The sequence below is a fragment of the Tyto alba genome, unplaced genomic scaffold (assembly GCF_018691265.1).
Source record: "Tyto alba isolate M040663 unplaced genomic scaffold, T.alba_DEE_v4.0 Super-Scaffold_39, whole genome shotgun sequence".
Classification (NCBI taxonomy): Eukaryota; Metazoa; Chordata; class Aves; order Strigiformes; family Tytonidae; genus Tyto; species Tyto alba.
In genome coordinates, this window is record NW_024881314.1 from 6,410,718 (window position 1) to 6,434,522 (window position 23,805).

At 37.0% G+C, this 23,805-nt stretch overlaps 1 protein-coding gene across 2 annotated transcripts in view; it reads left to right on the plus strand.

The window, feature by feature from the left end:
• CA10 (carbonic anhydrase 10) overlaps positions 1–23,805 on the plus strand; it is a 208,650-nt gene that overhangs the window by 40,436 nt on the left and 144,409 nt on the right. The gene's annotated exons all lie outside the window — the stretch shown is intronic.

Below are 23,805 nucleotides of genomic sequence, written 5' to 3' on the forward strand. Positions count from 1 at the left end.
TCTCCACTTAGGAGTCAGGAAACTTTAGCAGCCTCCATTTTCTGTTCAGTTGTGGAGCTGATTTGACAGTACATTCCTCATTCAGTATACATAGAAACATTTAGTGATTATTTTGTTCAGTAAGTCTTCAGTGCAACTGAGATTAATATGCATTAATTTATGTATATTAGCTATATATTATAAGCTAAAATAGTGCTTCAAGTTTTGAGTGCACCATGAAAATTGCTACATGGTCTTTATTTCTTCAAAGTACTAGAAAATATTACTAGGCCATTGTGTGAGCAATTCCTAAGAATCTGTAGATTTGATCTGTCATCGGATATTTTAACTGTTGTGACAACAGTTACAATCTGATAGTCATTTGAGTATCCAAAATTCTGATTGTCTTGATAGGAATACTAATGCAAATGAAATGAAATATTTAAACCCACAAGTTTTTGGCACTTAAATTCTTGTGAAAAGCACATATGAGAATCAACATCTACATGTCTGGAGCTTAATTACATATTGATGTAGCATAAAGTAGCTTTTCAGATTTACTTGAGATTGGTTTGTGTTGCCATAGTGCTGCAGTGTATTGCTATGCATGTTTAGCTCCTAACATTGATCAGTGGGGAAGATACGTGGAGAACATAATCAGATGCTTTCAAGAAATTTCAGCCTCCCTGATTTGCATGACCCAGGTAGATGCCCAGTAGAAGGTGAATGAGAAAAGTATTTGCTTAAAGACCTTCTAATTATTTCACCTTAAAGCTATTGAGAAAAATAATTTGTCAACATGTAAAGAAACACATGTGATCAGGTAATGCTTGTAGTATTCTGGTTTTAATACCATGAGAAATTTGGGTTTAGGAATATCCTTAGAAGATTAAGGAGGAAACAGTCATGATTCAAACTTTCAAGAAGGAAGACATTTTGGACTAGTGTGGAGAGACACCTCCTTTCTGATAGAACCCTGAATTACCCATACACATTGAATATCGGACTAAACTTAGCACACATCCTCAAGAATTGGCCCAGAAGGACAATTATGAACAGTTTACTGAAGCAGCCATGAAGAAAGCAAGGGTAATGGGAGGGCACCTGTCTGGCAGGCTGTCATGTTTCTTTCAAATTCAACTCTGAAACCTGTAAGCCTCAGCAGAAGAGAGGAATCCCATGAAATTTTACAAAACAAACAACTAATTTTTTCCAGCAGCACCTAGATTTTGGTGACTTTGAAAAACATATTTGAAGTGTTTCAAGGATGCATTTTAAGGTTATGATCTCAGACTAACACATCACAAAGGACATGTCAGTGCATATTAAGTTTATACAGAATGTTAGCAGTCACATATCAGCTCTTTCATGGGATGCTAATTAGCACCTGAGAGGTGATAGCTGCGAGGCAGTCTGAGGAGCTATAGCTGAAGTTGCTGAATGATGCGCACTGAAGAAAACAGCTATAGCCATCTGCTAAGATATTTCCAGTCCACAGCTGTTTGTCCTGTCTCAGGGCTGGAAGTTACCACCCCCAAAGATACTAGAAAGGAATATTTGTCCAAGACTCTGTTACTACAGTTCAAAACTGGCATCTAAGCTACTATGATTGACATGAATACAGCTCTTCAGCTGCTTGGGGGAGCAATCACAATCATAGAGATGACTAATTGGGGATAATAGCATTGTAAAACACACCAGGATGATGAGTTGCTAGAGTTTGTCTGGCACAGCTTTGTCTGTGTGAATGCTTTTTGCCTACTTCAAAGCAAAGTCACTGTCTGACTTTGAACTGTCATTTCATCTTTCATGTATAGTTGTGCAAGAATGCATTTAGGAGTGTATCACAATATGCCTAGGTTAGAATATGCCATTCATATCTTCTGCTTGATACTCTGGTTTGGATGTTCAAGTACTTACAAATGCTCTGGATCCTGTGTAGATGTGTCTTTGAGCAGTTCATAAAATCAAACCATATTTCACTACATTTCCCAGATCCCAGACTCCCTATATTCTGTGGTATATTTTAGAAAAAATATTTTAAAACCCCTTCTAATGTACTGTGTTCATCTGGACACAGTTTTTTTCCACTGTAAACCAGTGGCTTACAATCACTGACATGTATCTCACAGGTAGAAGAGGTTATAGCCAGAGGTGAGATACAAGACCCATCACACTGTCTTTCCCAACTTCCCTTCTTGCACTGCTCAACAGAGAAGAGAGCAATGGCAACTGACAGGTTCTCTCATGACAGTAACTGTGGCACTAAACTGTCTGTCTTAGAGCCAGGCCTTGCCAGTGAGAGTGCAGAGCTGTCAAGTGCAGGAAGGAAGGTGCGTCAGTGGCTGGATCTGTGTATATACTACTGATGCATAAACCACTCTCCCATCTCTCACCTTTTCTAAAAGCAAAGAATTGCTCTTGTGATTTAAAACATGTAGGCAAACAAAACAGAAAGTAAGTAGTGCTTTAAAATGTTAATTGAATGCAAATTAGGTTCCAAATTAAACTTCAGGGAATGTTCAAGGATGAAAAATGAATACTTTTCTTTATGCATGGTGATTTGCATAATAATCAAATAATCTATATTATTACATACATTCACTACATAGACTTTTTCTGATAAGGAATATCAAAGTAGTTCATGATGGGTTAAAATACATTTAAATAACCTTTTTCATATGTTTTGTTTGGTCAAGTTTTGCTGTGACTGTGAATATGTTGTGTCGCTGAAGCAGTGCAAGTATTTTCAGGATGGCCAAGGCAATAATATTTCAAACTATTCTGTACCATTTCTTCTACTTCAAAATAGATGTACATAAGCTTAGATAATCTTGTGTACTGATTCTCTTCATACTTCTCCTGATTTTTTCATAACATCATAAAAGTGGGCTTTCGTAAGCATAAAATATGAAGGTGTTTAAATCTGATTTGTGATCACTGAATTCACTTGCCAAAACTCCATCCTGTTACTGAAACTTTGGGCTGTATGTTAATATGAGGTCATAAGTGTTTCTTGCCTGGGGAAGACACTGTCTTCATGACCATGTCTGAATTATATCAAGTCTAAAGTTACATTACAAGGTGATAGTTCTAATCTTGGCTAAGAGGAGGAAGTCCATCTCTACCAAATAATGAGTGAATTTTGCTGAAGGAGCAGATAATGTTCTTCCTTATAATAAAGGTTGTAGAAGAACTTTATTTCCAGATAAAGATCTATATCTGCTATGATTCATTATTGGCTACAGATCACCAAATCAAAGGCTACACGTTTCCCTGAAATGGGAAATCCCTTGTTCATAGTTCCTGTCACAACTCATTTTACTATAAAAGGGAAAGAATGCTAGAGATTGATAATGTTGCTCCTGCCTTTTGGAAGGATCATGTTGATGGGATTATGCCCAAACATAGACCAGCTGGCAAAGCTACACCAACTCCAAAGGAACACAGTGGCAGTGTTTGTGAAGCACTGAGAAACTCCCTCCAAGGAGGAAATGCATGAATTTGATGATTTACAAGGTAAAAGAAGCCTGAAACAATTGACAGTCTTGGTCACGACTGCCAAAACCTGATTATAAACTTCTTGCTATCACCATGTGCTTTTGTTATGGCCCACACAGGCAGTTCAAGTGTCCCTAAGTTTCTCTTATGTGGGCTTTAAGAGTTCTTTAAAAATAAAAATTTCTTTAAGTATGTGTCCAAAAATAACCTTCAATGGGCAGGTCACTGTAAGAACCATGAACTCTTTGTCCATGGCCTGAAACTGAGCGATACGAAACTTCAAACCCAAGCACATCTTAAACTCTCTGAAAAGCTCGTGTATTATGCCATCCTCCAATCACATGGGGTCTATTTCATACGCTGACACTGGTGATCACTTAGCTTGGCTGCCTGAATGATACAAAACACAAACCTGTTGATTGCTACTCCTGCACTGCTCGCTTTTGTACTAACTATAAATTTTTTTCTAGTCCTATTTTGAGACTTCAGGAGGCTGCAGAATCACTCACCGTCTGGTACATTTTGCTTGTCAGTAAAAACAGTGGTGCTGTCTGAGCTACAGCAGTGTTTTAAAGAGTCTGCACACACTCTTCAAAATTATTCAGTCTGGTGCTGCCTTTGAAGAATTAACCAGCCATATATAATTATTTATTGGAACAATAATAGCAGTTTTTCTCTTAGAAAGCAATATATTGGAACACTTGATTTCTTCAGGGTGATAGAACATAGATTCTGGAAATCATTCACTTATTGATTTGGACTTAGGTTAGTATGTATAATATTTCAGCTTTGGTTGTCAGTTAAAGATAGCCTGAAGGAAATATATTTTATACCAAATATTTTCTTGGTTTCTTACTTCTTTTGGTTATTCTGCAAAAACTGACTGTTTACAAAACATGTAACTTGAAAGGAAAATGGGTTTTGGTTTGGTTTGGTTTTGCCCAAGAGTTAAATATAATTAAAATGTAAAATCATTGTTTCACTTTTCAATGAATTGTTGACACAATTTATTATTTTAAAATAGCAAGGAACAGCTTTTAATTTGGAAGAAGAAAGGAACACTGTTGAGGGGAGACATTTAATGGCCTCAGTTCTAATACAAATAAGGCAACATTTGCTCATCTTCATGTAAATTGTAACCAAATTATAGCACTGAGTTTGAGACACTCTCACGTTAGTAGTAGTGCTGTACTTAATGAGACTATCAGAAAGAGTCTGTAATTTTGAATCTTCCATAAAAATGTAAAGAGGCTGGTTTGAGAGTGACTCACACCTCAAGGGTTTGATTTATCCCTGAAATTAAATGTGAAAAAAGTGGAATTTAGCATATTAGGATTTGGTTACGGTTCTACATAATATTGTACTTTCACAATGAGGTACAATTCCATGTGGTACAGCCTGGCCTCCATTACTCTTATTAAAAGTATTTTATGGGTACTATGTCTGAATTAAAGGTGAGTTTTTCAGATTAATGATTTAATGGGTTGGATTTTCCTGGCAAAGCCTCCAATGCTCCTGTTATGTGGATAGTCTCAAGCCAGGAAGAAAAACTGCTGCTATACCTTTCTGAATGGTGTTGTATCCAGAGATGCAAAGGTGATGGGCAGTGAGAGGTGTTTAGAAACTCCCTTTCTAAAGGCAATAAAAGGGAGGAACAAAAAGGAGGAAAGGGAGATTGATGAGTTAAGTAAGTTAGTCCCATTATCTTGTCCAAACTGCTTTATAAAAGCTGTGACAGACTGTTAGGCCTAGTCATACCAGTTTCCTTCCTCTATTTATGGGCTTTGTACCTTTAGTGTTCCAGTGGTGCATAAACTCATGCTTAATAGACAGTGTCAAAGAGCACCTACTGTCTGTAGATGCTCTACAGTTAATAGTAATAGGTAGAATATTTCTTAACCAGAAGGAAGTATCTCCAGCTTTTTATCACTTTCTCCATTAGTTGTGTTAGGAATGAAGGAAGACTATAACAAAACTTTGAGTCAATGCAGAGGAAGATGTACAGCACCCCAGAACACTACACGGTGTGGTTCTCCAGGGCAGTCTGCCTGTGGAGGAGGTCTCCTGGCAGAAGGCCTCCAGGGAATACACTCAGGAGAGGGCAGCTCTGGCTGTGACACGGACTTCTGCCCTTCACAGCCCCTGGTGGCACTGTGATTTGGTTCCCATAGCCCTCTTCTCAGCTAGGGAGCCCAGGATCATCCTTTACAGGTGCTTTTGTTACCAGCATGGAACTCCAAAAGTTCCTGTCTTCAAGTCCTTCCCACTCCTTTGAATACCTATCTGTGCAGTCCTTTTTACAAGGGCCTTTGGAGTAGGTTACTGGCTCACATATGGCCTGTAACTGCAACCATTTTGCAAACAGATCTTGAATACTTTTTTTCCCCCCTAACCTTCCTTCACTCCTTCAACAAAGCAAATAAATAAATTTTAGAGGGCAAGCAATGTGAACTAACCACAGTAAAGAACTCTGAAAATCTAAAATTTTAAACCTTGCCAGACTTGTGGTTGGACCACAGTTCTTTGCTAAAGTGGTCTCAGATCCCTTTTCCCTTGACAGCTCAATTATTTTTCTTGGGTGTGTTTTTTCATTCTAAGTTATGATTAATATCTGTGGAAGAAAAACTGCATGTAACAGATGTATCTCAGACTTTGCTTCATTATACTGACAGGACCAAATGATTCAAGTTGTCTTCCCATCTATTTCTAGTCACCATCAGACACTGCAAAGGTCAAGCCTTCCCTTTATACCAAATACTGCATTGGACTGCATGTTGTATCTTACTGTGATACCAGCTGCCTCGTACCTCTCCTGCTGAACCTGCAGGTTCCTCCTGCTAGGACACAAGCCGTATCCCTCTTCTACTTCAGGAATGTGCTAATATGGAAGACTGCAAGGCAGTAATCTGCAGATCCTTGTCACACACTTTGTGCCTCATGATTTGCTGTTAGGTTAGATGCCAATTTTAGGGAATAGCTGTACTCTAGTTACTTTTTGAAGAAGTTGAAAATCCTCTTTCCCACTATCCTGAAGTGGTTGCTGTTTACCTTACAGTGACATTAGTATGGGCTGAAGGAAGAAAGCAATTAAGTACAACTAATTCTTTGAGACAGCTGCAGCCAGTAAGGCTACCACAACCAGCATGGGTGATGGCTTCTAGCTGGGATAAAGTTTAAGAGATGGTGGTTACCATTTGGGCATTTATATCCTTAAGCAGGAGAACAGGGAGCAATATTACAACATCCGCTGTCCTACACACTGCGGAATCTACAGTCATTACAGAATCTTGAAGACCTACAGTTATTGTTGGTTAAATAACTGCTCTCTTTGCAAATTCAATGCAATTTTATTTAAATATTATCCCAGCGCACTTTGAACTTGTTAAAAGTGAAAAGCCAGCAAGCCCACCTGTGTGATCTTTCAAGGGTTCATCATTCTATGATGAGCACATCCTCTTAAGCTTTTGCTTAAAAAAAGGATCATTCCTGTACAGGACCTTAGGTGTATCATCAAAAGTTTGGGTTTTTGAATAAAAAGGTAAGTCTAATAATAGGAATCTTTCTTTTCTTAGGTTCTTCACTGTGACCTAAAAGCAAAGGAAGGAATTCCAAGTATAGATACCGGTATATACAGGAAAGGGTTTGTTGTATTCTTGACAAGCTAAGTATAAAAGCAGTTGAAACAGTGGTCCATGAGTAAGTAATTAATAGCTGAAAGCTTGTAAATCCTTACTTTGAAGGATTATTCGGGGTAGTTCTAAGTGCCAGACAGCAAGGTTCCTGCGTATTAGTGCTGCTGAGTGTATGTATTGGTATATTCAAGAAGTTTATTTTATCTCACGCCTTGACAGGCTAATCTTCATACAGTATCTTAGTAGTTATTGTCACTCTTTAGCAGTAGACATTTTGATGGTATCCATGTCTTAGAGTAGAATTGAAGCACAAAGAAATCTGATATGAGAATTAGTGGATGCTCAGATACACAAGGAACTTTTCTAAGCTAATAATCGAAACTGAAAGTGTGTAATGACATCTGCCATGGTTGATTATGTAAGGAGGGGACTCAGAGCTTTGGTTATTAATTATCTTGTAGTAGTAGTCTTTTTTGTGTGTATGTGCATGTGTTGTACAAGATGGATAGTAGCAGTCATCACTCCCTACATTAAAAAAAAAAAAAAACAAACAAACAACTTTCTTTAGAGATTTTTATTGTATAGTGTAAAGTAAGTTAGTGTCTGATGGAGAAAGAAGTCACTGAGAATAAGGAGGAATAGTAATTTTCTGTGCTAATAACGTTCTTCTGTAATGGCAAGTAATTGGACTTAGAGAATGGTTACAATGCGTCAGCTTACATTCGCTTAGGTATTTCTCCCATAAATCTGTATGGGATGAGATAGAACTGGAAGGGAACTCAGAACAGCATGGAAATAGAGATAATAAGTGACACTAAGAGGTCGCCTCACCACTCCTCCTGTCATTATCCCACTTACAGAAAGTACTCCTGTAAAATGCTTTGGTGAAGAGAATGATATTTTAAGAGTACTACAATTACAATTTGCAATTATCAGTGTGGAATCCACCTCTTATTTCACTGAGACTATTTACGTCAGGCTATTACAGTGACTTCACAGAGATTATTCCGAACTGTTGCACTGGTGATGAACCCAGCACCACTGAGGACTTTACATAAATACAGCGTGAAATTTTCAATTCATACATCTCATTAGTACACTTTAGTGTCATTAACGTAGAATTTGTCACTCCATACAGAGGAAAATATGGTCACTGCAGCTACACCCTTATCTGCGTTTAAAATAAACTCCTGTGAAATAAGGTCACACCACTACTCTGTGTATGGTTACACAGAGTAACTGCTTATTGTTTATTGTCAATGAAAGCTTTACTGCTACTCACAAAGAACTTCCCTGTCAAATCCTGTCCCCTGCCTAATGGAGAAAGAGGTGAAAAATAAAAGGAAATGAGGCTGTTACCTAAGGGTAGATACATCATATTGTACGCAAGTACTTTCTTCATAGACTGCTATGATTTATATTGTAAATATGGAATCAGAGGATTGTTTTATCATATTATTTATTCAGTAGGCTGCAAGAACTTTATTTCTGAAAGTACCGCGTGTGTATATATGTAGGATTACCTAGGCACTTCAATTAAGGGATTGCTTGTGATGTGATAGTCTGAAACCACTCATTTGTACTCAGTCAAAATTTCCTCCTTTTGCAACACTTCTCTGAAAAAGGTCAGTTGTGAATTCACTGAACCATGAATCCATTGAACACACTCAGGAGCAAAATCTGTGCTCATCATTTACCATGTCTGCCTGCCTACGAGTACGTGGAATTATTATTTTGAGTTTTACTGCTGTTACTTACACACATTAAAATACAGCTATCGTATAACATCACCCCACCATGGAATTTCTGGGCACATGCTATATGTGGTCATTGAAAGATTTACTATCTCTTACGAAGAACCTCACCATAAAATACAGTCACCTACTTAATGCATTTCCGGCTACCTGCTGACCCTGCTCAGAGCTGTAAATCGCATTGTAGTTAATGAGTCTTGCCAAAGAAGGAAGCTTCCTGAATGTTATTGATTGTTTTTTTCTACTACTGAAAATATTACTTAAAATTGTCACTTTTTCCATTCTGAATAGAGCGTGGTTTTATATTGGGGCACTTTTTCATTTTGTATTTATAAAATGTACAAAAATGCATTAGTGTTTCCAGACCAAGCAGTCACCAACTTTATAGTCAGGACATAAACCCTGAAAATAACAGCATAACATCATAATGGGAAACCTGACAGGTCGTTAACTACAGCTGTGCAAATGGCACTGCTATAATTCACAAGTGCATGTAGACAATACCACAGCCTACAGCCTTTCAGTATCTGGTCAAAAGGGAAAAATACTGAAGTATGTAGCAAAAAATAACCAGGTCACACTGGAAGTTGTTCACTTGACACTAGAGCACATACTTGATAGGTGTTGCATCCCAACACGGAGGTGTTTCTTTAGGACCTTTTTATGACCTCCCCCTAATTTATTTTTTCTGTGTCTTTAGTGTCTAGGAGCTGCAGTTATGGGGGCTCAGGTGAAGAGTGAAGGTATTCACACAGAGAAGTCATTTTATAAATATTAAGTGAGGTGTAGGTAAAAAAAGATGGATGAGTTCAAGGCAACAATATGGAAGCTGGGAGAGAATTAAACAACCACTTTAGATACTAGTGCCATCAGGCTAGTCTGCCTAGTGTCCCTACACTCTTTAAAAAGATGTTCCTGCAGATTCTTTGGAGAAACCCATGTCTTTGGCTAACTAAAATGAAGTGGTACATCTGCCCCAACAGAGAAGGAACAGTAGGCAACAAGGTGGGCACTGTGGACTTGGCATACCTCCTTCATGTGCATTACCAGATTTTCCATTTCAAAGTCTCGTTTTAATAGAGCTGAAGAATGTTACCTGATTATGTGCAGTGAAATTTTGGCATTATCTCATACTATGTTTATATCTTCAGAAGTGAGTAGGGAAAAAGGGTGGATGTATGCAGGCTATGTAATAGCCAGTTGCACAGCCACTGTGTTTCAGTTTAAAAACAAACCCAAAGGTTGAAAAGCACTAGGATTTAAACAGTGACATTTCAATCAGATGGTGAGGAGATGGAATTTTTCTTCACTGCTTACAAGAAATACTTTGGTCACCTTGCATTTAGTAATATCTCTGAAATCCAGGCATTACTTTGTTTCTACACTAGAATAATTAGAAAACAAGTCTGGTTGAAGTAGTCCCTACAAAAGCTAGCCATTGCCAGTTTTGAAAATCCTAGTTTATTACTTTTGTCTGAAAATAGGTCCCCACTGAAAACAGTGGGATTTGCTTGCTGAGACAAGTGCTACATCCTTTGAATAAGGACATCAGAAACTGATTCTTTAAAAAAAAAAAAAAATTTACAAGATTGTATTCCTTTTACAATGGTTTTATTTAAAACCATCTCTTTCCAATTTCTTTAACTGGAGTGAAAGTACTTATTCACACAGCTGTGCAGTGTAGCCTCCATCTCTTTTCTTCTAGAGTGTTTACACTGCAATTGCATTAATAATGTGCTTTTTGAGAATACCAGTTTTAATACTGTATCCTTTGTTTCTCGTGGAGGGGGAGGGGGCCGAATGGAAGAAATAAACCTTTGTACCTGGGATCATGCTAGTGTTCCCACAGCACTAACAGGTATAGGATGAATAGGATGCTCAGTTCACAGAGGAGCTGCTCCTTCAAATATCAGTCAGATGCAGTTAAAGCCATATCATGGGCCAGCTGCCCTTCTACACCATGCAGATAGGAGTGATGGCTAATTCCCAGCTTTATTCCTAATTTAGAACTGCAGGATTCAGCTGTTCTGTATGAGTCAGAGAATATAGCATATGACATAAGAGAAAGCATCTCAGATAAGGTGATCAACCTTTCTGTATTTTCAAACTAGGCTACATAGGCCATGGCCACAGAATATCCAATCACTACTGCATGTCAGGCCACTTTCCAGGGGCGAGTTCTGATTCCATTTTACTTTTCCTATCCAGCAGTTGGGCATCTTCACATGGCTTTTCTTCCTAGTCTTAAATTAGGATTTCTTAAAATAAAGAAGAAATAAATGACTGAAGTCTAATAGAATATGGCTGAAACACACTGCATGGCCTAGGCAGGGTCTATTATCCACATACTGACATCTTTAGAATTACCTGGTATTTTAATGTGCATTTAAAATTGGTTAACGGGAGTATAAATTAAAGTAATAGAGAAACTAGTCTCTCAAGATTTTATTGCTCATTGTAATTTCATGTTTATGGGCTTATTCCTTTGTGGAAGGACTTGTGGCTTTTTAGTTCTAGAGAGTATAGTAGTAGGAAGATTGTGCCTCACTTGGAAGCTGGTGAAATCAATGGAAGTCCTTCCACTGGATTTGTACAAGCTCTGTCTCGGCCGTAGTCACATTATTTTCACCGTCAACTGCTTGGATTTAGTTTCCCAGTTAAGAATGTGGTCCAGTGCACATTAACTTTTAGATAGAATTTTAAATACTGTATCCCAACTTATTTTACATTATTTTTCATGCAACTCCTATGCCTAATTTAAGTAGAAAAACAAACAAAAAACACACCAAAATTAAGAGGGAAAACAGATGAAAATGAAAATTATGTATTTGTTGATATGTGAAGTGAGATAAGAATTGTGTGCAGAGATGACTCTCTTCCTACACCTCTAACTCAGTAATGACAATGTAATTTTGGAGAGGACAAAGGAAAAGTACTAATTAAAGTGGCAAAAGTGCATTGAATTTAAAGACATGAAGCTCTTCTCCCATATTAATGATGCTCAGGTTTCTGTCTGTCTTACCACTGTTTCTCTTTTTTGCCGATTCTCTAACTACTCTTTTCACAGCCTTCTTTGAATTAATAATACAATTGGGCAGGCACAGATACACCCTTAAGGAAGGACACAGAGTTCCAAATAATATTTGTAGAAGATAACATAGAAATTCTTCCCAGCTGGTTAAATCAAGTCATAAGTAATTATGTTTATTTGTATCCAGTAAGTATAACAAGCACTTTACATTTGCATAGTTTTTGCATCAAAACTCTACCTAAAACACTAACAGATTGTAAAGATAAAGATGTAAAAGTGCTCTAGAACATGAATATTATAAAAACTGAAGAAAAAAACCAGTTACTCAGTTTCATAAAAAACACTTCTTGATTTAGAAACTCCAGTTTGAAATACAGAATATTTTTTTCTAATATTTTTTCATTTTCAGGACTGGTTTAGCAGTCTAAGTCCTGGTGGCTTCTTAAGATTGATGGCCAGATGTACAAACTCTATTTAAGTGCTTTAAAATGCAAATGACTGGCCAAGGAAAAGGAGCTAAGTATGTAAGATACATGTTTTTTCCCAAAAGGCTCTGGGAATTGGGCATCCAGCTCGCTTAGGCAAGAAGATAAGAAGATCCCAGGAGGCACCTACTGTATCATTTAGTGCCTGAAGACCATCATAGTTCTGACTGTAAAGTACCAAAGTATCTAAATTGTCTTTAAATAAGAATTTTAGTCCCTGAAAGAGTGTCCTCTCTTCTCTTAGGGTGGGCTAAGTAGGTTAAATAACTGAACTATTAGTTAACTCCCCACCTCCAAAACCGTACCACATATTAAATAGAAATCCAGAGAAAATTAAATGACATTAAAGCAGTATAGGCAGAAGAAATGGGTTCAAGTGAAAGATGTTCTTGTTTCTTGCCTGCTTCTGGGAACATTTCTGGTAAACTGTTTCTAATGTGCCCTTCAGGAAGCTGTTACTGAGATACCGGCATTTAGTTTTCAATTTCCTGCTTGACCTTGTTCTGCAACATCAGTTCACATTGGTTTTCATGCATAATGTACATAAAGACACCTTCTACTACTTAGTACATAATACTGTTGCTGGGCCATATATTCACAGAGAGAATTTTGTGGAGCATGCTGTTCAAAGTTGGAGGGGATTCTTATTTGCAGGCTCTTAAATACTAAGTTGTTGGAATGATGTTAGCTGGCTTTAATAAGAAAATATTTTCACAAGTGTTTTAAAGATGAATTTTTGCTTACCAATCACACACCTACACATTTCCCAAACTGTATTAAAAAAAACCTGATACATAATATCATCCCCCATGTAACATTTGCCTTTGTAGAGAAGCGGTGCACTAAATCTTGTAACGTGACTGGTCTGCAAACATTATGTTTGTGGGATTGGGCTGTAGAAGGTGGGTACTGTGTTCTTTGCATTCTATATGATTCAGGAGCTTTTATAGACAGAATTGTTGTCAAAAGTCTTGCCATTTATTATCCCTGGATAGAGTAAATGAACATTTTTGTCATGCTTTTCTGTACTAAAGGCAAAAGGATTGGCACAAGAACTTTTGTGTTGTTTTGTGCCAGTAAAGAAAAGCCCCACTTTCCCTCCAAATGGCCTGTTCTGTGGCCTGATGTATTTGCTTTTATAGCCAGAATCTGCTGTCAGAAACAGTGCATTGGGCAGCCTAGCCCAGTACATATACTTCTATAATTGTGAGATAAAGTTTTTACTGATGTGACTTTTAAAACTGTCTTGAATGGCACAGAGGTCCTCCATATTCTAGTGTTAAACATGCGGGCAAATTCATATTTTAAAGTACTTTCCTTTTACAGCAGAAGTTTAACAAATGGAACCAGATTCAAGCGTCCTTATTCAGAGAATCTCTAAATTTGGTATGTGTTTTCACTCCTTAATTTAACTCTTCACTTAGTAAGATATTTTCAATGACCCCCAGATGATACTGTGCCTCACCTCCAAATGACTATGGTTAATCTTCTCACAGTACAATTTTATTTCATATTCTCTCCCTGCCATGCTTTTCTTGACAGTAACTGTTAAATAGATAGAGAATTCCATATTATGAATTGACATAATCCCAAATATACTTACATATCCTCATTGCCTATCTGAGCTAATGCCCAAATTTTTTCTTTGTCGGAGTCTGAATTCACTATAAGCTTAATAGAAATGATCAAACTTTAGCCTTTTCCTGAGCTCATTTGGATTTTTCATCCTGAGCCCCACTGCTTCAGCAGAGACATTCAGTGACCTGGTGGAGCTCCACAAACCCACCTGGTTCAAAGAATAAGCAGAAATAGCTGTATATTTAGGCATTGCACTGATAAGTGATCAAATTCTGCTTCTTGTGTTTCCTTCCTCTAAAACAACCAAAACCTCCAGACCTAGCTACTGTGAAGTGCAAACAAAAATACCAAAGACCAGAGAAGATCACAATATTAAATTCCACTGGCCTCTAAGATCTTAAATTAATTGTTCTATTTGTGTTTCTGTTTTTTTTTGTTTTTTTTTTTTTTTCAAGCACGTCTTTCAGAAAAACCTTCTTTGCTACATGGCTCTCCAGTTGGGGTACATACACACACGTGCGTGTGTGTATATACACCTGTATCTATAGATTTTTAACATTTAACACTCAAATGTTTGGTATACAGAATGTTCATCTGCAGCAATCCTTATGTAAGCTGTGTAACAACAGCAGGAAATACTACATCTATGGTAGAAATTAATCTAGTAGTTGAAGAACAGCAGATGTAAATTATACTCCAAGACAAATTTAATTCAGTGGATTTTTATGATGTGTGGAGATGGATAAAGTGCTTCTTGAATGCTAACTGAGATCTTTGCATGCATATACACAAATAGTTTCTGGTTGGTGGGTTTGGTTGTTTTTTGTTTTTTGTTTTTTTTTTTTTTTTAATGGCTTTTAAGAATTGAAACAGCCTTTGTAATGCACAACCTTTTTTTTCCAGCACTGTCTTGTCAAGAGGTAGTCACCTTTTTTACACGTTCTTTTATGTTTTTTAATGTTTTATATTTTTATGTGAAAATTTTTCTGAAAGGATTTGAGCTTCTAAAAATTGTGTTTCTAGAAATAAGCCCCAGGAAATCAGGAAGATAGTATATAATACTACATTAGTATCAGCCAACCAATTTTGAGAAAAAAATATTGTATTGTTTTTAGATGCAAAAAGATGGATCATCTTGGAATCTTTTAATGTCTCTCTGGCACTTTTACCCTGTTTCTCATTATTTCTAAAAAATTCTTACTCTGTTCTTTTTTGTAGTTTATTCATGTGTGGGTACCAGGATGCATGTGATGCACCACTCTAGTTATCTTCATATACCATCAGAATACCCCCTATTACTTTAAAATAGCTTGTACATTGCCATTTGCAATTAATTTAGAGTATTGTATCCAAACCGATGTTTTCAGTGATAGTTGAACTGGGGATTTGAGCTGATTTTAAATTCCAAAGACAACATGAATTGTTGAACCCTCAAACAACAAACCAGCCTGATTCTACCTGCACCTACAAATATACAGCCCAGCTGTATAGAGTTGTGCACTATGAGAAATTTTGTACGTATTTCTCATATTGAATCTACTTCAAGTAATTCATTTGATCAAAGATCATAGGAGATTGGGTATTTGAGTTTCTTATTTATGACCTTACAAGCATTGCAGTGTTCCTGTGCAGCCACAATAGAGAGCTACTAGAGCTAATCAGCAAAGGAAGAATAGGATGCTTTGGACAGAGGAACAGCATATCCATATTGTGCAAAGGATAGCAACAGAGAGTTACCATTTTCACTCTGATTTAGCAATGCAAGTTAGCATGTGCTTAATCCAACATCCTTTCCAGCTGCTGCATCTAAGTTAGGAATGTACTTGTAGGAGGACCAGCAACCCACAATGAAGCATAAGAATGTCAACAGCAGAGCTAGCTCTGATTGCTAGGCCCATGAGCAATAGTTTTAAGCAAAATTGGGTTTTGCTTTGACTGAAATAAATGGAAAATTTTATTTAGTAAAAACAGTAAGCCCAGAATTTAACTTTCACAAAACTGGCAGCTAAATCTGCGAACATATGTCCAATTTACTGTGTGGGCAAGGCATTTCTACAGACCTCTAAAAATAAATTGTTGTGTATGTTTTCTGAAGGTGGGAGTGACCTTCTGGAGATACTTGAGCTTTTAGGAATCATCTTCAACAGGAAATGAATCACCTACTGAGTTCACCGTGTTCTGTAGGTATTTCTCATTTTAAATTTAGAGTCTGTAGGACTATGTCTCCTCTCACAATTTTTACTTAAGATTTGCCCTAGTATAAAGGGTGTGGGTAATAATCTGGGTGTGGTGAATTGCTTTTGGATTCTACCACAACCAAAATGGTAGTAATATGAGGTGTAAAAATAAAAATTGATCAGTAAAAATGACTACCCTTTTGTTTGTAGGTGCACATTAGGTATAATTATGTAAGACTGGTATGTATCTCCCATTCTGATCTCCATTTTCAAGCTGATTATAAATATTGAAATAAAATTAAATAAGAATTCCTTGTTCTAAAAGCATCCCAAAGCATCTCAGTCTAAAAGCAGTAATAGCTTCCTGCGTGTTTAAGGTTTTCAGATACCTTTTTGTTTCTCAGCTCTGCATGGTGTTGCCATTCAGTGCGCATAACAGGAAGATACAGTATTAGAACTACTTAAGGAATGTTGAGGTATTTAAGGCACCAGTGATGGAAGCCTGTATGTATTTCATGTCACTGTAATCGTATTCTCAGTAGCGGTTTTGCACTGTCATGGCCTCATCACAAGACACTACAGTTCTTAACATCTGGTTACTTGCCACTCTGTTTTGTAGAAACTAATTTGTAGATATTGCACCTAATCAACTGATTAAAGCCTAGCTGTCTACACCAGGGCCCTCTGCTGGTTTACACTAACAAAACTTTTTCAGCAACTTTCTTCAAAGTAGAGAAAGGAGAAAAAACACATTCAATGTAGTTATGAGCAAGCTCATATCTGGTTAGTTCAATGAGAATTCAGCAGTGTCAAATGTGACTATAGGAGTAAACAACAGATAGTGAGCCTCAAGATTCAGTTCTCTCCAAGGAGGAAGAGGGTTCCATTTCTCTCGACTGGAGAAACAGTCCTATTTGATTGAGAGAACAGAAAAGTAACAGTCAGCATTGGAAACCATCACCTGTCCTCACAATACTGAAGAGATTTCAGGATCTGGAAAACAATGTAAATCAGTAGATATTCTTCAGCCACCGTATTTGGAATTGGTCACATAGAGTCATTCGTGTAGGGAAGCCAAGAAGGTTGGAGAAAAGGTACCAAGTTCTAAGTAAACACTTCTAGTACTACTGTCACCTCTCCTGAGACTCACCCTGCCATGTCCCCAACACAACTAGTCAAGATAAGCCCTAGAAATCTCAGCTTTGGAAAGAAAATCTGCTTCTCTTGAGCTTTCAGAGTGAAGCAATATCAAGTGGTACTTGTTTTGGGATATATGCTCTGATTTCATGGGCAAGCCTCCCAGAGACTTTGATGGAACAAAGAAGCCTCATGGCAGCAGGCCAGCTGGCAACCTGAACAGCACTTCATGATCTTTGGAACCCATGAGAAACAAGCAGCGCTTCCTCCACAGATGGCTATCAGCCTCCTCCTCATCCGTTCCTCAGCCTGTGACTCTGAAATCAATATTTTCATAGGCAGTTCAAAATTCCAGCTGGACCTTCTATGGACATGCACTCTTCCAGTCTCTGTTGGTAACCATTTCTTCCATTTCTACGTGGGCTTAGCCAGTGGTTCTTGGTGTTGAAAGTCTTCACCCTCAAGCAACAGGGATTGCACTTTCCAAGGTGAAGTTATTGCATCATACAGTCTCTTTTGACTTCAGAGAACCTTTCTCTCCTTAAAATTATACCAAAGCAAAAAAAATTAGCTTTGCAATGGCAAAATGACTCAGATTCTAACTTGAAGAACAAATCATTTACTAGCTCTAATTTCTGTATGTTTGCCTTTGATCCTTGTTCTGTGTTCCTTGAACCCACCATTCAAAATACAGAGAGAATCACTGGTTTCAGAGAGGAACCTCCTCTCATTTGTTCATTAAGATACTTTGTCTTTTCACAGCAGTGTGAATACTGAATTATCATTTTAGTCTGGCCATGGCACCACCATATTAGAGTAGAAGAAAAATCAAGATTAATCCTATCTTATAACTAGATAATGGTTATAACTAGATAACTAGATTATGGACACCCCTCTGGTTTTGAAAGACTTGTGTAATAGGTCACTGAGATTGTTATCTGGGTTTCATTGTGAGTTAAGAGAAATTTAGCCCTAGCTCAGATCAGATTGAACTGTTTGTACCTCCCTCCCCTAAATATTTCCAACAGTCCTAACACGAGGCTGTCTTATCCCCACATGAAAAAGGACTTGCTTCAAAATAGCACATGAGTTCTGTGCATCTATAATACAAATTATACAAGAATTCATAGGAAATTAGGAAATAATTCAGATTTTCTGGTTCTGGGAGTTCAGTAGTTCATCCACAGACCATTTCCGTTATTCATAACTGTACGTGCAGATCGCTGTTATCATTATAGTTCTTTTGGAAAAGACAACTCAATATCAAAGTGTAAACTTGTATTATGAAACAGGGTTTCAAATACAGTATTTGCATTCTTGAAACTGTTTTATAACATTGCAATTAAAAGAATACCAAGGGAAAAATCATGTCAAAGCAATGAATAACCTTAATTAGAGACCTTGCTGTACCCGCTGATCCTAACTGATGGTATTCTTGCAGTTTGAATTAAGAAATATCTGATTCACTTCCATTAAACAATGTTTTATAAGCATTTCCTTCACTGTTTCTGGTTATAACATCAACTTAATTATGAAAAATTATTTTCCTGGGGACACACAAATGTAAGCAATGGAAATTAAAAAAAAAAAAGTCATAATACGTATATACAAAGGTACTTGCTGTGGGCTTTCTTTTCTCCAAAGACACATTAAAAAGCCTGTTCCTTAGTTGTCTTTATGAAATAAATGGATTATGAAGTAATATGGAATAGGGAAAATGTTGCATTTCCATGTTTTGATATGTATTAAAACATCATCCTTGATCTCTGCTACTATTCAAATATATTTTCTGTATTTGTCACTGTCACTTGTGCCCCACAGTGTTTCATTTCAATTTACTGAAAACCTTTTACATATGGACAGGAATGGGACCATCACTGGAAAGCTTATTCTTAGAATATTTCAAGGCTGATGATGAAAGGGCTATGCGTAGTCTGCACTGAAAATAAAATAGTAGTTCTTTGTCAGAACTCCAACACTATTTTAAAAATATTTATCACTCTCTGTAACAACAGAAACTTGTGACTTCATATATTTTGCATAATGTATTCCATATTTTTTAATATATATGTTAGTACTAAACTTCAGGGAATGTAATTTCAATATGTTTTGCCAACTCATAGCATGTCTTAGCAAAGGATGAAAGAACACTGAGATCTGGCCTTCTGACAACCTGGTCCAGGAGTGTCTTGACAATGTTGAGGCTTTTGTTGTCGTTGTTTTTAAACCATTGCCACTACCCTAATTAGCTTCTGTCATGTTGTCTTTGAACAGCTGAATAAGTGAGATCTCTTTCCGGTGGCTTGTCTTTGAGATTAATTGTAAACATCTGTCAACTGGTGAGGACAGTAATTCTTGTAGTTGTTCAGTAGGGTTCCTGAAGGGATATTAGTTTATTTTCTAAAGCCCTACTTTACAATTTCTTTGTAACCTGAAATTCTGTTTCTGGGCTCTTCCTTTTTTTCCCATCATTAATGTGTGTCCCTGGTTTTATGTGCAATACTTTAAAACAGTACAAAAAGGTAGAACGTAGAAATCAGCAACAAAGTAGAACAGAAATAGTCAGTTAATGTTGTATTTCATTCTTAAGATGCCATCAATCAAAATTATGTGCTTATGTAATCTGTAGAATCTTTTTCTATTGTCAATGAGAAAAAATAATTGAAAACTTTTATTGAAGCCTTTCCCATAAGGGAATAAAAGTTTTCTAGTATCACACCAACATTTGGGAAAAGCAAAAATATTTATTTCAAAGGCCAGTACAAGTAGGAATAGATGGGTACATATATAAGCAACCTGAACAGATGGTTAAAACAAATGAAAAGTGGATGGCTGAGAAAAGGTCCCTGTGACATTCACTATTAGAGACAACAGTGGTTGTTAATAAAGCAGAGTTAATTCTATAGCAAGGAGTGAAATATTATTTAATCAGCAGTACTTCATACATAATTCAGTTAACTGCCTTCACTCATCAGTATTAACAAGAGCTGGAGCTTGGATTAATGTGCCTGAGCTTCATAACAGCACTCCCAGTCTACTTAAATGCTGCCAAAACTTAATAAAGCACTGCCAATCAAATTACAGTATCTGAGCCCAGTGCATCAATGTGCTGATACTACAAATCATCCTATGCTCACATCTTTGTTTGCTAATTCCTTATTTATGCTAATCTCGGCACTAAACAGTTTAATTAGTGTACAGTAGTAGAACAAGTTAAATTTCTTATCGCTTTCTTGATGATGTCTTTAGGATCATTGAGTAATAAATATAAATGGTGTATCCATGTGCTTTCAAACACATAATTTTTTAAATATTAACTTTAATCAGATGCATAAATTTCCACAAAGGGCTTTCTATTAGTCAGAAAAATAAGAATGCTAAATTAATTTCTGCTTTGGTTCTGAAGAACATTTCTATTATGGTCCATGCTTTTCTAGTCGTAACAAGGATCTCACCATCAGTTACAATGAACAGCTCTGACTGTGCCTTTTGCTGCTGCTTTTTCTCCTTGTGCTTTCTCTCACTCCAGGAAGAGAGAAGGGCCAATGAAGGTTTCAAAAATACTATCCTCTCTGCCATTGAGGGATTTGATTCTCCAAGCTGATGAGGCTGCCTCAGCAGAAGCTGAGAAAATGGTGCTTTGGTATTATATCACAGTCAGTGCAACCTGTGGCCAGCCTCATGTAGGAAACTTCAGAAGAGCCAAGACCAACCTTACAGAACTGCTGAAGGGGGAGACAGCCTGATGCTGCTTATTTCACCTTTAACTCTTCTGAAATAAATCTCTGCTGCTCCTCAAAACCCTTAGCCATGTTTCAGCTGGCTGAATTGAGGCCAGACTGTGGCAACCAAAAGGAGATTGAACTGCTGAAAAGTTCTTTGAAATGTAAGCTCTAGAAGCATTACAAGCTGTCAGAAGAATCAGAATAAGATAAATGACATCCCAGAGAAAATATAGAAGAGAATGCTTTTATATATATTTATTTTTAATCTTAACAGAAGAAAAGAAATTAGTATGTCAAAGGAATACAGTCAGTTTTTGTATACAGCAAAGGCCTGATAGTTTCAGGAGCCCACAACACAAATTTGAAGGGTATTTTGTTTGGAAGGAATTTAGAACAGTAGATTATTCAGAAACATGTTTGGGGGGACAGAAAGGCATGTGCAAGTCACACTTGACTGGATTCTACCTGAATAGATTCTACCCTTTACTTTGCCTTTTGAAATGATTCCTGTCATCTGGAGTATGTGAAATCCAAGGAAATAGAAAGTGTCAGAACCATTCACATCCTCAGTTCACGAAGTGAAACCAGCCGAGGCTGAATTCGAAGTGGTGTCATTCTGTTGGGAGCTCCAGCACTGAATTTGGCATCAAGTCTCTTGAGGACCAGTGAGGATTATAAAGTGCAGCACAATACATAAAAGCAAGAGACAGCAACCAGATTTTCTCAGGAAGGACAGAGAAACTGGGTCTATTAAGTACTATGTAAGGAAGAACAATATTTATGCTGTATGTTTGCCACATAGTGCCATCTGAGGATTTAGCAATTTATCCAAAAAAATATTAGATGGTTAAGGCTAAGTTGGATATATTCTAAAACCAGAAAATAGCAGAGAACCAAACCCTCACTTTTTATTAAAGCCAGCACAACTATATTAATTTAAACAGAGCTTCACTGGTTTAGAGCCTTTTACCATGTTTTTGATAGGAGTTTTCACAGCAGAAAATGGAATGCTAAGTCGACAGCAAGTATTTCCTGATCCAGTATCATTATTAGAACCTGTATAAGGTTGGCAGATTTTCAGGGGTTCAGCACTACAGTTGCCTCACAGGTGGTAAAAGTTAATCTCTTAGAGGAGGATAAAATGAGCTACATCCACATTGAAAAAAATAGTTTGAATCTGATGATAAAGTTTAAATCATACATTACCCTTTTGACTTCTGTTTAAAATACAAGAAATAAAGATCATCTGAAGGAAAAAGTACAGTGTCTACACAAAATCCGGTTTAGACTAACAGAGGCACTCGGACTTTTAGCCATTTTAAGCACTAAAGTCAACAGAAAAAAAGAGAATGACTTTCTAATTCAATTTCTAAGTTTCGGACACTTATGGTGACATTCAAAATAAAAGCTGGATCAGAAAAATCATCAGGCAATACATGATGTGAACATTGCTAGTGCAAATAGTATTTTTCAATCTGGAAACAGAAGAATTAGTTATGAATGGACTGCACCAGGATGTTTTTCAGCAGCAGGTATGTTTGTCAATGATATAAAAAACTGGCAGCAAATACAGCACTATTGACTTATGAATGATGTAGATGTACTCAGTTTAAAAATGAAATAATAAGTAGCTCGCATATGCAGTTCACTGTAGCAAAAGAGTATGGCACTTGCAGTGAGGAGACATGGAGAAAAGTGTCTCATTTCCCAATCTGTACTCCTAATAGTAACATTGTCAAAAAAACCCCCGTGTGTCAGAAGTTTTAATAGGTAAAAAAAAAATGAGGCATAGATCCTCCTGCCAACCTTTTCTACTTGTGAGTTTTATGCCCTGCACAGGGGGAGTGACATAGATTTCATGCTGAATGTCAGTTGGCCATAGCTCCAAAGTCAGCTGTAAATTCACAGATCTCAAGGCTAGAAGATGCTGCTAGATAATGGGTATGGATTTTCTGTACATCATGACTGTGTGTCATCCACCTACCACCTGTACTGAACCTAATAATTTGTCTGAATAAAGCAGTAGCCCATAAACTTTACTGCTGAGCAAACAGCATGCTGTTGGCAACATCATACTTTGCTCTCCCTTTCAGCTCATCAAAAGATGACTCAATTACCATTTAAAAGTTTATACTGCCTATGAAGTCAAGGACTGTGGAATTAGTAGTCAGTTTGAATGTGTTTTGAAAAGAGTAAATGTATCTTAATGTGAAGAACTGACAGGTTTGCATGTAAGTGTTAAAGGACAAGCTGCAAGCCCATGTTGGTGTTAACTTCAACTAGCATTATGTATACAGTGAATAACGGGCAGGTGAAGATGACAGATTCTGTCAACATTTAAGAGGGGATGATTATTCTGGTAATGAAGAAAATGTTTGAACAAGCCTGCCTAGTTTATGCAGTTGCCCAGATTCAGAGATTCAAAATAGTGGAATTTAAAAATCACAACTTCTTGTCCTTCTGGAAAAGTCAAGACAAACGGTAAAATTGGTAATTAGAAACATGTTTCTGAAGGTTTGCGTATTTTGCTTTCTTAAAAGCTGTGGCAGGTATTTGGCTCTAAGGTACTTTTATCTTATGGCAAAATTTCAGGGAAGCTGCTGTAATTTTATGTCTTGGTTAATGTTCAGTCTAAGCCCAAAACATTGACATCATCTTGTTTAAGGAGTGAAAAGAAGCTTACTTAATTTTATTTATTGTGCCCAGTGCCACCTGTTCCTGTACAGTCAGTAGCCAAAACAGTCATTGCCAAAATCAGGATCTGTGGAATTTGTTTTCTAATGCAAAATTTAATAGCATTTCTTTA